Below are 12,513 nucleotides of genomic sequence, written 5' to 3' on the forward strand. Positions count from 1 at the left end.
ATAATAATAATAAAAGAACCTGTTTTCCACACAGCATGTTTTACAGAACCAAAAGTTTTCACTTCAGTTTTTCTTTCCACCTTGTGTAGTAAACAGTGACCTTACTACATCCAAAATCAGGTTTAAGAAGTGTTTTTTTCCTGGCTGTTAAAAATGTGTGGCTTGTTCATCTTTCTTTCAGTTTTGTTTTATAGTCACTGTTGACAGATGTAATTTTTTGATTACTTATGGTAACAGGCAAGTTGTACAGTTAAACAGAAATTTTCTATTTTTCCACTTCTTCATGGTTATTTTAATCCATTTTCTTTTAAAGGGTTCTGCAAGTTCATATAAAAGAAGTTGATCCAAGATGTTTATGTCCAAGACTTTTCTGGAACTTATGTGCTATTTTCTATAAGATGACTTGATCTTTCTGTTTTTTAATTGTAGTTGACATGCAATATTATATTAGTATCAGGTGTATGACACCGTGATTTGACAATTCTATACATTATGAAATGCTAAGGTGATTTTTCTAATAACAAAAGCTGCCAACATGTTAAAGGGTGATCAACCACTATTACCTATTTATCATTTCACCATAAATGACACCGTTGAATTTTGGGCTCTCGTCAAAGCACTAAAAATTAAGCAGTATTATAATTTGGTTTTCCCTGATTCAGAAATGGTGATTCAATGCTCATTACTGTTCTTACCTTGACACACATTATATGAAATGGCTCTAAGTTTTAATTACCATACTGATTCCAATGTACTAACCATCAGTAATCATACTATATGGAGCATTCAGTCTAGTGTAAAGGAGACTCAGGATGTTTTATTATATTTTCTTCTAATTAGCTGTTTTTTTTTTATTGGAAATGTGGGAAGGAGATAGAGTCTTAGATAATCTTAATCAGAGATCCATCCAGAAGTCACTAAAATTGGTATTAATAAATTGCATGTCATTTTCTGGTTGGACATAAAATTATGTCTCATTGAAAATATCCATGTTTGTTGTTCCCCTGCTGCAGAGAAAGATCTGTAGGGTTTCTCTAAATCCCAGCCAGGAGTCAGGAAAGTGACCAAGAAGGAGGGTTCTGGAGGAGAAAATACATGTCAGGGTACAGATATAAGAGACTCCATCTACAGAGACAAGACTGAATAAAAAATGGTCAGGATCCACTAGTAATATTATACATCTGGGGAGGGGGAGGCAGGAAGATGGGTTTGAGGTATGGTAATTCCCTTGTTCCTTCCTGTTCTCTTTCACAGTAGTCAAACCTGTATCAATATCTGAGGCTCTCATGGCCTCTTTCAAGACCCTTTCCATTTTTCCTCACCAGTGTTTCCCCCAATAACACTTTCACATATCTAGTTATGTCTTGGCACGTGCTTCTGAAGGTTTTGTCCACACGTGCTTTTGTCCACATATGGACCAGGGTTTTTTCAGAGGGAGCTAATATCCCTGGAATCTGTCATAACAGGAGCACTAACAGAAGTGAAAGTGATAGAATTTGGATACAAAGAAGAAACTCCAGGAGCTATTTGGTTAGCTATCTCTTCACATCTGGACATTTTTACCTCTTCAAGCCTACAATACTTGGACACAACGGCTTTTACTTTGCTGTTATTATACATTGTAATGGTTTCATTTATCTAAAACCAGGCTTCAAATTGTTCTCCTTAATACCTTCGTAACAGGGCACACATCTATTTATCTCACTCCTTGAACCTTGTATCTGTTTACATTCATTTACATGAATGCAGGATTTGCTTTAAGAGACATGAGGCGTTAAAATGAATGGATTGGGCCACATACTACAGCGTCTGCTCCTATTTTAATGTGTGGCATTGGGTTTGAGCTCTTTGTCAGAGAAGAGAGGTCCAGAAATTTGCAGAACGATACAAGAGGGACTTTTTTGAGATTCAGGGCATAAACAGAGCTGTTGGGTTATGCAGGTGACAAGATATGACAAAAAGTTGGACAGGATGTCATTGTCTTGTCTTCTACAAGGATCCCAGAATAAATCTGAGATTCCTAAGGACAGAAGTGTTAAAAGTCTCTGTAGTTAGTACCCTTGGCTTGAATCTTGAAGTTCCAAAGACAATGTGAACAGTGGAGCCTCTCTTCCTGGCTTTATGGGTAGTGGACATGGTCCAGTTGAAGTGTGGCGATTCCAGTGACAAATGGGTTGTGGGCATATATGAGGCGATCTTTTGATCAACTCCAGAAGAACTGAAGGAAATTTTGGTAAAACTAGTTTCCACTAGTTTATTGAGAACTAAGATTACTAAAATAATGGTCTTTAAAAGTGAACAAAAATTTAAGAATGCTTTCATTAATTTTGGGATCTCCTCCAGGATTTTAAAAATCCTTATGCAGTATATATCTACAACCAATACTCACACTAAGAGAAGTAGAACCATTGCTCTTTAGCAGGATTATTATTGAAGCTGGGCAACTAGGCCCCTGCTCAGGGCCTCAAGGTTTGGGGGACCTCATTCTGGTCCTTCTCTTTGGGCCCTCCCCACAGGGGGAGGAGCTGCAGCACCAGGACATGTGCCTAACCAGAGCCTGTGCCCTCCACTCTACATTACACTTGGGTTATCCTGGAATTCCTTGCCCAAATGACCCCAAGCCTGGTTCCAGAGCTAGCATGGTCTTCTTTGTTGTGGGTGTCCTAAGGGAAGACCATGGGGTCTAGGCCTTAGGGTGACCATGAAAGATGGTTGTCTAGAGAGGTATGGATGAAGGTTGGCTTTGTGGCTGGAGTATGCATATGGATGTGTTGGAGGCTCCATACACTGCAAGAAAAAGCTGTGTGTGAGAAGAGAAGAGTAGTGGGCCATGGAACTAGTATCTCTAAATATCCTTTTACCCCAGGCCCTGAAAATCCTGGGAGAAGGCCTAAAATTGGGACAATGTCAGTGTCTTTGTTGAAGAACTGGCTCATGGAATATGGATGGGGATTTTTAGAGATCATGTCTGGCTTGATAAATATTTATGAATTGAGATAAGAGTTGAATTTGGAGAGATTTTTGCAGGTGGCCTTCAAGCTCCTGGGAAGAAACTACTCATGAGGGAAGAGCCTTAAGTTTGCAGCCTTACTAGAGTTTTCCAAACATCATAATTTATCCATAATTCCTCAACATATATGAGGAGAGTAGGGACACATGGAAAGTGATTTTCTGTTTATATTTAGTCCTGAAGACTTCTAAAAAGACCAACTCTTTTTGTGCATAAAAGGGGATGTGTCAAGGTTTTAGGTATGTGCCTTTCTTCATAAGTGTACAGTGATAATGTCATTGCTGTGGTGATTAATGAAATGTATATTTGTGCTTTATTGTCTTTGAAAAATTTTTCAGTTTTAATTGATCATGCAGTAAGTATCAACAGGTATAACCGACATAAATAAAAGTCTTTGGTGTAGGCAATCATGTTAAAGAGAAGAAAGACTCTTAAAACCACAAGGTAGGGGAACACTGGGTTAGACGTTAACTGTTTCTCACAGTGATATGGACAGACAAATCACTGCTTAGATACACAAGTGTTTTGCTAATAGCTATAAGAAGGGGGCAAAATGCACTGTGATTTTACTCCTGCCCAGTAAAGCAGTGGAATGTTACTTTTCTATTACACCCACCAATAAAGACACTGACCAAAACAAGACAAAACAAATCTAGGTGACTTACTAAAACAATCACAGCAAACTGTTGACTTTTTACTCCTGATCTTGTTGATAGGAATCAGAGTGGGATAAGGAGGCCCGTACCCAGGTGAGATTTCCTGGGCAGTATTCCTGACCCCATGGGAAAGACAGAGGACAGTGAGGTAGTGATTCAGAGGATGAGGATGGAACCACTAACATCTCATACTGGAAAGCTGGCCTGTGTATTTTTGCAAGTCTTAACCAGTATCCTTTGCTCCTGAAGGTATGTGAAGGACTTCTCACCTGTAGACAAAGAAGTCACCATGAAATACAGAGGGAAATTCTTACTCTGAAGTGGACCTTGGGTGAATGCATGGAATATTCTAGATGGGGGTGACAGTGGAGAGATTGTGGGAAGGAACAGGGTGCGACATAGATCTGTTTTGCAACGCATGTCATGACTGAGGTGCTAGGGATGGAAGCAATACAAAAAAGTTGGATTTATGGTGCAACTCCTTCTTGGGTCCCAACTCTGAAGACGTACACAGGTATATCAGTCGCTGCCAAATAATTATTAGAAGAGTGAACTTTATAAAGGAATATAAGTATGTTGTCAGAAGGAGAGAATATATAGAACAACTTTATTTCCTGGCTTACAATTATCTTCCTTCCACTGTTATCTGTATGGCAGGAATACTATTTTGAAACAATTTCAGATATTTTCCATTTCTCTTAATTCTTGCCATCTCAGCCTTTCATGCAATGAGAAGAGGCAGCACTCAGCCAGAATAACAATAAAAAATAATAACTAATACATAGTGCCAGACACTGTTCTAAGAACTTTATAGAAAGTCTCTTTCTTAAGCATTTATAGGCAGAACACCTTGTCTTTTGTTGTTGTTGTTGCTCTGTACTTTTTCTTTCATTTTATTTAAGAAAGGGAATGTTCTTAGGGAAACTTCCAAATTCATTTTTGTACTTCTTATTTTATATGTTAGAAATAAAATAGGATTGAGCTGAATACCTGTTTCCATTCTTTTGTAGAAGGTCTCCGAGAGATCTCCAGTTCCTGACTCGTATGAGACAGAGAAGCTCAACATTCAGTGGTTCTGGAGACAAAAATAAGAGCTCAGAACAAAATTTCTAAGGGTTTATATGTGGTTACAGCAAGGAGGATCATATTAGTAAACATTACTTCACCTTTCTTCTATAAAATGCTTACAAATATAAATTCTACTGATGTCAGATTTCATAACTGCATACGGTAGGACAAAGTAAATTCTATCACGTTTTTGTACACATAGAAAATGATACTTACATCATTGGATTACTTATTTGTTCAAAGAGTTAGTGCCAGTGACCTAGAGTAATACTGGAGAGTAAACAGAAAAACAATCATGTTCAAGCCTGAACTGAAGTGAAATTACAAATATAAAATCTGTTTGCTATATCAGCCAGCAAATGCTTCAAAAGATCATTTGGAAGAATGAGAAGAAATACAAGTCTTTTAGCATAGTTGTGTAAAAACTTATTTATTAAAATGCAGTTGTGATTGTTTGGATCAATTCAGAGTTAAGAAACTTAGACCCCCTTTGAATTACTTAAGACTTAGCTTTGTATTTGCTACAAATGATCCAGTCATAATATACACATGTGTTTTAAATATACTTGGAGTCTCTGAAAAGGAGTAATATATGTATTTGACTATGTGAATGATCACAGCATGAAGAACTATTACATGTTATCCTTTGAGTTACAGTTTAAGATAAATTTGATCTTTCCTTTTTATGCACAAGACATTCAAACTCACATAACTACATATGCATCAGGGAGGTACACAATTCAGAATTAGCAAATATGTTCACATATTTATTCTACTTGCATGGTTCTCTTCAAAATAAGCTGTAATAGAATTTTAAAATCAGCTTTTGACATCATATCATTGTTTTAACTTGATAATTCAGATTGATTGGCACAAATGACAAAACAATCCCACATTCTAGGCATATGCAGGAGTAATTGTGTATCTAGTAATTAATAAAATCTTTCCTTGATATTCTTCTCCTTAAGTAAACCAAGAGAGTTGGAAAATGAAACCTGGGACCTAGAGTGTCCCTGCTTGGAGGAATAAAAAATCTTAGATCTAAAAAACATGACATGATGGACACTTTACTGTGAGAGTGTTGACTTACTACGAGGTTGTAAGAATTGCTCCTATAATCACATGGCACCCAAAGACATAAATCTAAATGTAACTGCAAACACCCTCATGCACACACATTCTCTTGTCCCATACGTTTTTTCACAGTGTCGTGATACTATGCGTCATTACAGAGTTTAAACCCATGGTTCTCAAACTGTGTGCCAACATACTATGAAGCGCTAGGAACTCACAAGGTCACTGCAGGATATGTAAAATATCCAAGGAAACACAGTGATACTTGTCATTTATCATAAATTGCAGCGGTACCTCAGTGGCTCAGTTAGTTAAGCATCCAGCATCAGCTCAGGTCATGATCTCACAGTCCATGAGTTCAAGCCCTGTGTCGGGCTCTGCGCTGACGGCTCAGGGCCTGGAGCCTGCTTTGCGTTCTGTGTCTCCCTCTCTCTCTGCCCCTCCCCCACTCACACTCTGTCTCTCTCTCAAAAATAAATAAACATTAAAAAAATTAAAGAAATTGCAGAGGATTAGCTTCAAGTAGTTCACAGTCTCAATATTAGCGCTACATTACTTTCAGTGATGCTGTATCTTTATAACACTGGGTTTTCGGTGGTTCCCTTGAGAAAAAAAAAATTGCTATGTAAAAATCAATATGGAATAGGGAAGGAATGTGGGGTGTACAATCTGATTCTGAGACTTGAGAATCTTGTGTGCCCAAAAGGCTCACACATCCTGTTAGCAATTACTGTAATTTATGAATGAAATAATATTTTCTTCCAATTAATGTTTATTATTTTTTCAGAGGCTGCTAAGTTCTTAGTATATAAATACCTGTTACGTTGTTTAGACCTAACTCCTTAATAAACAAAACTGTTAGGTATTTCTTTTTGGCCTAGAAGTGCTGTAAAAAGATTACTGTGATACTAAGGGTGTTGTGAAAATATGGGAATCTTTGTAGTAAGCATTTATTTTCATAGCAAGAGCAAAAGTCATTTTCCTAAATTGAAATTTTCAGTACTACAAATATTTCATGAAAAATGCTCTTTGTGAATGAAAAGAAATTTTTGTTTCATATCACTTTTCACTTCCTATTTGAGAATGTTCTCAAAAATGGCAAAAGGTAACCTTTGTGCAAATCAGAATATGGGGTAAATTCTAGGTCTTTCCTATTTTTTCCCCTCTCCATGTAAGCATCTGGCATTTGGGGAGACTAAGCACATCCAAGCCCTAAGCCCTGCAGGTGAATACTCAATCAGGTTCTGGGATTGAGTTTATTTATGTGGGAATAGGAGGGCAATGGTAATGGTTGGGAAGAGTGGCAGGGAGCCATGAAAAAAAGTGATACCTATTCCTGATGGATATGAGGCTCAGGGTCTCCCAAGAGGAGAGACTAGAGAGGGATTGGCCCTAAACTAATGGTCCAAGGTTTTCCAACTACCTGGACACTGATGTTTTCCTCTGCTGAAGGTTCTGAACACCACCAAATCTGCATAGCATACTCCCCACCCCCCCACTCCCACCCCCAACTACCAACACTGCTTGTCTGGCTCCATTATTTTCTGACAGGTTTTTCTCTCCTGTTTTAACCCTAGACCAATAAGAGATGGCATAGATCATGGTGGCTCCCAGACTGTAAGTTTTCACCACGATCATTCCATCATTTCCAATAAATATGTATATATATCATTTTAATATACAAACCTAATTCTGTATTCACCACTTAAAAATAAACAACCACCTACTTTTAGTAGAAAGCATTGTGTTAAGTCCCAGCTGGGACTTAACACACACAGTAAGGGTTAGTGCTTATATGAAACCGGTTATTGGAGAGTCAGGATATAGCGGATGTATTGGTGTTTGTACATAGCAGGCGGGGTGTGTGTGTGTGTGAGAATATGCCCTGAAAAACTGGAACTTGGAATACCCAGAGCAATGAGAAAAGGTGTCTGGCTTCTCCTGTTCTCCTAACTCTCCAATCACTGAGAGGTCATTGAGGCATGTCCACTAAAACTGCAGCAGCAGGTAACTGATGCTGACTTCCTGTGACTGTATCAAATAAGAAATAAAAAAAATGGGAAGAACCAAAACCCGTTAAGCAGAGACACGTAAGCAATATTTTAAAACAATCTGATGATAGAAATATAATGTATTAAGATGACCTAATAAAAGCAGCATCCATCTTGTTAGTTCAGATGAAAGAATGAACACTAGAGGTCACATCATCCCCAGCACTGCTTAACTGGCCAGGAAACACGTAGACCCAGGCCCAGGAGCTAGGAATGCTTGCTCATCATTCAAAGGAACATAAAGAAATGCAACCCCACTAGCTTACACAAGTATAGTTAGTTTGAGCACAGTCAGCTAATCAGCACTATCCTGAACACACAGGCACCAGATGCACCTAATAAAATCTCTAACACGAAGACAGAAGATATTTTTCAGATTCCAAGTCGACTTGAGATGGAACAAAACTCGGTGGGACCAGATAGAGTGGCACCAATAACAACTAAATAACATGCATTAATAAGACCTCATGGACCTCCAATTAAGTGTCCACCTTCTCATAAGACCCCTGCCCAAATTTTGCCCTTAAAACCCTTCACTGGAAAGCCATCTTGGAGTTAGGAACTTTTGAGCATTAGCTCCCAGTTCCCCCGGGTGGTGCCACGCCAATAAATGGTCTTATCCTCGTTCACCGCAAAAGCTGTCAGTTTTTATTGGTGTTTTCATTATTTTATTTTATTTTTTATTGCTTAGGTCGCATCAGGTGGAGGAATTCTCCTTTGGGTTAGTTACACTAAGGGTCTTTCTCGTGTCTATGTGGAAATCAGAAAACCTTAATTTTTACAACAGTAACACATCATACCTAGTGACAACCAAATATCTGGAGAACTGTTTGCAAGCACTCAGAGTAAAATCCCTTGTAGTGAACAAGCTTCCCAGCGGTTCTTGAGAAGAATCTGAAAGACGGTCTCCCGGGCTGTGGCCCTCAGTAAGACAAGGAATCAAGCATTTACTAACTTACTCTGAGTCGGCTTTCTTTCTGATCACAGGCAGAGAACAAAGCAGAACAGAGGCGGAAGGTAGGAGAATGTTCCTGCAGCAGCTTCTCTGGCCAGGTCTTCCTACACAGCCCCTACGAGGCAGAAATTCCGACCGAGCCTTAGGGAGTTAGTGAGGGAAAGATGCCCTCCTCGTGCGTGTAGCCGAGAGGGAACCCAGAGGTGGAGCTCCAAAGTGGCAACTCCGTGGTTCTTATTTCCAGCGGTTACCTAGATGCCTTGCATCCATATTCTAGTAGTCCTGGACCACAGACTAAGAGGCCACAGGCCTATAAAAACTTCTTAGCTAACAGCCTACTTTTGAAGTTCGTGACGACCTCTGAATCTTGGTAAACTGCGGCTACATCCGGGGTTTGGCAATGGCCATAGTTTTAGGTGCAGCTGTGTCCCTCTTCAAATGCTTGGGACGCCTCTTTGCCTGGGGAAGCACTCATTTATACCCCGAGGGCACTATCCCGTTTCTTAGCAACTCTGTCAAGACTTGGAAGCCTCAGCCACAGATGCGGGCTTGGGGGAGAAGCGCCCCCACAGCACGCAGGCAAGGGCCCTGCATGGCCGCCTCAGCCAGGGGAGGTCCGAGGTGGAGGGAGGGAGGGCGCGAAGGGAGGAGGGCAGTGCTGGGAAGGGGGGCGGGGCTTGGCCAGACCGGAAGGTGAAGGCGCTGAACGTCCTGGAGGCTCCAGGCGCTGTCTAGGGGCTGAGCATCGGGACTCTGGTGAGCTGCGAGTGCCAGTCAGGGGTTGCAGGAAGGTTTGGGCGAGGGTTGGGGTGTGTTTGGGGGACGTGTATTGTGGTTTTTAATATTTAAGCTTTGTAGAGTGGACAAACCTTTCAGGCATTGTTTATATTGCAAAAATATATTTATGAAACGCAGTACATTTTAAACAAAAAATGTGCAGAAAAAGTCTGGAGTTAATCCAAAGGGGTAGAAAATGAGAATTGCGAGCAGGCGTCTTGCACAGCCAGTGTTGGGCATCTAGGATGCTGCACGTTCTAGGAGGGGCCCCACTGCCTCCTGCACAGTGCGATCCTGTCATTGGGTTCCTGGTCCCAAACAAATTTTCCACAATGCCTTTTGTACTGAGGCCTTGTTTTGCCTAAAACTGTGCAATGAGAAAGTGTTGAAGAAAATAGCGAAATAGCAGAGCAACCGAGAAAAGCAATTACATGGAAAAGAAGATGTGACTTCATACAAAGCAACTTTTTAACAAATTGTTAATGATGTAGTAATCAGAAAGATGTTTTGAACATCTAAATACTAAAATGATATTTAATAATTATGAATAGGCATTTTTACGGCTTTAGGAAGGTGACAGCATTGTGCCAAAAGCTCTAGCTAGGACTGGCACACTCATAGGAAGCGTTACTCTTGTATGTAACTGGTCATTGTGGAGTCAAGATATAGTAATTAAGTAGGTGTGTGTCGTGGGTGGGGTGTGTGAGGTGGGGCACACATATGGATTTTCTCTTTTAAAAATAATGCAGTCTGGTGAGCATTTGTGCATACACCATTCACCATTCAATTTTTAGGAATGGATTACTGATGTTAGTGCTTTTAGTGATTTATCTAATCCTTACCACAGATTATTTAATTTGCCAGGGTCACACAGCTAGTTAATGGTAGAATCAGGATTGGAACCCAAGGAACCTAGCTCCAATGTTTATGTGTGTGTGTGTTTTAATGTTTGTTTGTTTATTTATTTATTTATTTATTTATTTAAACTTTTTTAACATTTATTTATTTTTGAGAGGCAGAGAGAGGTAGAGCACAAGCAGGGGAGGAGCAGAGAGAGAGGGAGACACAGAATCCAAAGCAGGCTCCAGGCTCTGAGCTGTCAGCACAGAGCTCGACGTGGGGCTCCAACCCACGAACTGCCAGATTGTGACCTGAGCTGAAGTCAGCTGCTTAACCAACTGAGCCACCCAGGGGCCCCATAATGTTTATGTATTTTTGACAGAGAGAGTGAGAGAGAGAGAGAGAGAGAGGGAGAGAAAACATGAGTTGGGGGGGGGGGGGCAGAGAGAGAAAGGAAGACGCAGAATCTGAAGCAGGCTCCAGGCTCTGAGCTGTCAGCACAGAGCCCGACGTGGGGCTAGATCTCACTGACGGTGAGATCATGACCTGAGCTGGAGTCGGATGCTCAACCGACTGAGCCACCCAGGCGCCCTAAGTGTTTGTGTTTTTAACCACAACTCTATGTAGATTCTAAATGATACTTTCAAAATGGTCTGATTTTAACGCCCTAAAAGAAACAGCCATGACAGTGGCTTTTAATGGCAAAAATCTGATATTGGAAGAAAACCTTTTTGCCCTTATCCCTCTAGGTTGTCTTTGTTCTCTCTCCCTCACCAGTCCCATTTCTGCTTCCCCTTTCAAATCAAAACCCTTTAGGGTTAGAACTTCTGAGAAGCTTTGGACCTGTGTTCGCAGAAGGGACTTGTGTGCTGCTTCTTATTGATTACCAGCATGTTTATTGTCATTTCTTTCAGGGCAACAGACCCTTAGACACAGTAAGATCTAAAGAGTAAATAGTTTAGGCTTTGCAGGCCATACGGTCACCATCATGAGGACTCAATGTTGCTGTTGTTGGGTAAAAGTAGCCCTAGACTGTACATAAATGAATGGGACATGGTTGTGTTCCAAAAAAACTGTTTACAAAATCATGTGGCCAGCTGGACTCGGCTTGTGGGCCAGGCTGTGGTTTCCCTACCTCCAATCTAGATCTTTATAACATTTTTATGAATAATAGTTAATGTATATCAAGTTAATGCTGTGTGTCAGGCACTGAGCAAACACATTAACATGTGGACTCATTCAATACTCACACTAACTCTATGAAATAAGGACTTTTAAAATCATGTTTTAAAGATAAGGAAATCAAAACATACAGAGATTAAGTTACTCAGTTTTTCGTAGGCAGACTGGGACTTCAGAGATTTTGCTCTTAAATCTATTAATAGGTCAAACAAGGTTATTGTTTTGTAAGTATGCCAGTATTATTTTATTTTGATTTCATTACTCATTCTGATACATTTGGAAACTTCTCTGTTACCATTCCAGTTATTCATATTGCCTTTTGAGATCTAGTCTGCAGTTTTTTTTGCTTATGGGCTTGACATTTCTATCCTGCACCTTTAAATTTAAATAAAAATCCTGATTGCCCATTTTGCATTTGATGCTTAGCCTGTAGTCATTAATATTTATATAAGGCTTACAAAACCCTATCTGTTTATGGATGGAGTATAAAAGATCTAATGACTTTGAAGAACACTTAAGAGCAGTATCCAAGTATTTGGGGATAAGTGCTTTTGGAAACACTCAACAAAACTATAGTGGAAGATGCAGAGACAAGATTACTTCTCTTTGCAAAAAAGGACCAAAGACAAAAGACCATCCTGGGAACTTGAGGTTTTTTCTTTTCAAGTATGCACGTGCCAGCTGAGAAAGCTGGAACAGATCAAATAGAAGGGTGTAATTCCAGGGGCATAACTGACATCCTTTGTGAAAATCTTTGGTCTTTCACCAAAGTATCGTGGCTCCAAATCTGACGTCTGGTGAATCTTACAGACACAATGATATCATTAAGCAAGCAGGCACTAGAAATCATCAGGAAATAATTTTTATATGCAATAAGATATATATTCTTTTGAACATAGT

At 39.8% G+C, this 12,513-nt stretch overlaps 1 long non-coding RNA gene across 1 annotated transcript; it reads right to left on the reverse strand.

Annotated features, from left to right (window-relative positions):
* Positions 1-874: 874 nt before the first annotated feature.
* On the reverse strand, positions 875-9,417 carry LOC122216968. Its single transcript, XR_006201213.1, has 3 exons — positions 8,819-9,417; positions 4,657-4,741; positions 875-1,079 (listed from the first exon to the last, which is right to left on the reverse strand). It is a non-coding gene; the product is annotated as an uncharacterized LOC122216968 (long non-coding RNA).
* Positions 9,418-12,513: the final 3,096 nt, after the last annotated feature.

Source organism: Panthera leo, chromosome B1 (assembly GCF_018350215.1).
Source record: "Panthera leo isolate Ple1 chromosome B1, P.leo_Ple1_pat1.1, whole genome shotgun sequence".
Classification (NCBI taxonomy): domain Eukaryota; kingdom Metazoa; phylum Chordata; class Mammalia; order Carnivora; family Felidae; genus Panthera; species Panthera leo.